Consider the following 2817-nt stretch of genomic DNA (forward strand, 5'->3'; position numbering starts at 1 on the left):
GGTATCTTACTCTTCCACTAAGAGAAACATAGACAAGGGGCCCATATAACTCGCTGACACCTCTAGGAAGATAAGGGAGGGGGCAACGAAGGGGAAATGAAATAGGCCATAAATGGTGGATGTTGGGAAACTGATACAAGTTAAGGGATGGTCAATTGTTTCATTCTGATGTAAACAAAGGTGGATCTGCACTGATGATAGGCTTTGCATTCTTAGCCTAAGACTTTTGTTACACCATGATAGATGACTAAGCTACCCTCTGTGTATAAATACTTACCTGCAACTGGGGGTCTTCGCTCTCGATTTGGGTGCACCCCGAAAGCCTTACTTGCTAGCAATAAAATCCCATAAGCTTTTCCCTGTGTGTGTATCATTTGGCGTCGTGCACCACCCAGACAAGAACCGGCTTTCACGGTTATATCAACAGCTACAATTTAAATCCATATGTAGGTACAATATAAATCACAATGTAGATGTGCCTGGGGTCTAGGCTCCGGCAAGTTAGTAATGTTATCTAGGAAAGACTCCTGCCTGAAAGCCTGGAGCTGCTTCCAATCAGAGTCGCAGGAGAGTTGCTGCCAGTCAGAGTAGTCAGGGATAGGCAACCTTGGCCGGCCGCCTCCTCTTGCTGAACTAGAACTCCCAACATCCCGAGCAGCAAAACAGCCCTGGAGCAGATGAGAGTGACCTAGATGAACCAAGGGTCTGAATCAGTAGCCGCTTCTCATGTTCTTCTATCGTTTTACCTAAGGGAGACGAGTCGACAACCCTGCCAGGTAGTCCAACTTTAAGAGGGATTTCCAACGCTCCACAGTCCCTTATTTACAAAATTCAAGATCTTAAGTTTCCAGGGGTTCTCAAACTAGAATCCCCAGTTGGACTACAACTCCCATCACCCCCTGCCAAAGTTGTAGCCGAACAGCATGCGCGGACACGTTCCAGAACCCCTGTGCAGCTGCTCAGCAGTTAAAATGCTGCCTTAGAAGTTATTTCCCCCTCGCGACTGATCCCCCCCCCCCGCAAAGTGCCCATTCCTCGGGCGTCGCAAAGGTTATTCTATGAAGTGGCCCCGCCCACGACCAGCGCTCAATTCCACCCCGAACGCTACATGGCACCACCCACGCCCCGTAGAAAACTGCAGCCGCAGCAGAACCCCGCTCTTAGGCTGCCCCAAAGAACGCTGGGAGTTGCAGTTCTCGCGCGGGCGTTCCAGGCTTTTCCTACCTCGTCCCCTTTCCAAAGACAACGCCCCAACAGAAGGAAGCGCGCTGTGACGTCAGGCTATACGTCACCGCCCAATAGAGGAGCGGAGGGGAGGGACCTCGCTCGCGGTGACCAATCGGCGTGGGGGATTTCGACTTCCGGCGGCTTGAAAAGGAAGCTTTTGGGGCCGCGCGCGCAGTTCGGGGAGGTCCTTTCTTTTACGGAGCCGGAGGTCGCAGAAGCAGGCAGGTGAGGCGCTGAGGGGAGCGGGAGGCCCACGGGGTCACCGGAGCCGGGCTCCTGCCGTTTCCCTGCCTGGCGCTGGCCCGTCCTGAGGTCCTCCCTGAAGGGGGCCTGGGAGGCAGGAGGTGGTCCCTCGCAGGCTAACCCTGGAGGAGGGTGAGGGGTCGCTAGCCAGGCCCGGCTGGGGGCACCCACCCCGCCTCTTGGGTCAGGGCTGAGGCGGCCTGGCGGGGACTCCTGAAGCAGACAAAGGATGGTGGAAGGATATCAAAAACTGCCATATGCTGAGTCAGTCCCTTGGTTCCTCTAGCTCAGTATTGCATGCGCTGATTGGCGGCGGCGGCGGCAGCAGCTCTCCAGACTTGCCAGCAGGAGTCGCTCCCAGGCCTACCTGAAGCCGTTGCCAGGGAGAGTGAGTCTGGGACCAGTGTTCCTCTAACAGAAAATCCCCGGCGTTGCTGAGTACAACTCCCAGCTAGGGATGTGCACGGAGCTGCGTTCCAGCACTGGGGTGGGGGTTCCTTTAAGAGTGTGGGGGAGGGTTTACTTACCCCTCCCGCCGCTTTTCCCCCACCAGCGCATGTATTTTGGTAAACATTTGCCCCGTCATCAGCAAAAGGCTTCAGAAAGCCTTTTGCGCGTGTGCATGCAGAGATTGACACGTGCACAACGTGTGCACGTGCAAAAGGCTTTCTGAAGCCTTTTGCTGATGACGGGAGAAGGGGCAGAAAAAAATGGGATGCACGCCAAATCAGGAGGAAAAACAAAAAAGAAACCGTGCAAAGTGTGGAGACAAGGGGGCCATGAAAAAGATGCCAATAATTGCAAAAACACAAATTGTGCTGCATTTAAAGATCCAGAGATCTATGTGGATCTCTGGATATTTAAATGCAGCACAATTTGTGTTTTTGCAATTATTGGCATCTTTTTCATGGCCCCCTTGTCTCCACACTTTGCACGGTTTCTTTTTTGTTTTTCCTCCGGGGGAAGGGGTGGCAGGTAGGTACCCTGCTGCCCCAAATGCTTACCAAAATATGTGCGCTGGTGGGGGAAAAGCAGCGGGAGGGGTAAGTACACCCCCCGCCCTTAAAGGAACCCCCACCCTGGTGTAGAACGGCCCAATGTCCGGAGGGCTGTAGAATGCCCATCTGAGCGGTCTGTGCACATCACTACCCCCAGAATCCTCAGCCAAAGCCCACTGCAGCTAGGGATCCTGGGAGCTGTAGTCAGCAATGTCTGGGTTTTTCTGTTAGAGGGAACATTGGTCCTGGGCTCACTCCAAAAGAAAATCCCATATGTTGTTGACTACAGCTCCCAGAATCCCTAGCTGCAGTGGGCTTTGCCTGGGGATGCAGGGAGTTGTAAACAAAA

General features: G+C 53.7%; 1 protein-coding gene across 3 annotated transcripts in view; it reads left to right on the forward strand.

Annotated features, from left to right (window-relative positions):
* The first annotated feature begins 1298 nt into the window (after window positions 1–1298).
* Window positions 1299–2817, forward strand: part of LOC128334943 (actin, cytoplasmic type 5-like) — a 4288-nt gene continuing 2769 nt past the window's right edge. The window contains exon 1 of one of the 3 annotated variants that reach the window (XM_053272520.1): window positions 1299–1452. The gene's annotated coding sequence lies outside the window, so the exon portion shown is untranslated. The remainder of the gene's footprint in view (window positions 1453–2817) is intronic. The other 2 variants (XM_053272521.1, XM_053272522.1) reach the window with 2 other exon arrangements.

The sequence above is a fragment of the Hemicordylus capensis genome, chromosome 10, assembly GCF_027244095.1.
Source record: "Hemicordylus capensis ecotype Gifberg chromosome 10, rHemCap1.1.pri, whole genome shotgun sequence".
Lineage (NCBI taxonomy): Eukaryota > Metazoa > Chordata > Lepidosauria > Squamata > Cordylidae > Hemicordylus > Hemicordylus capensis.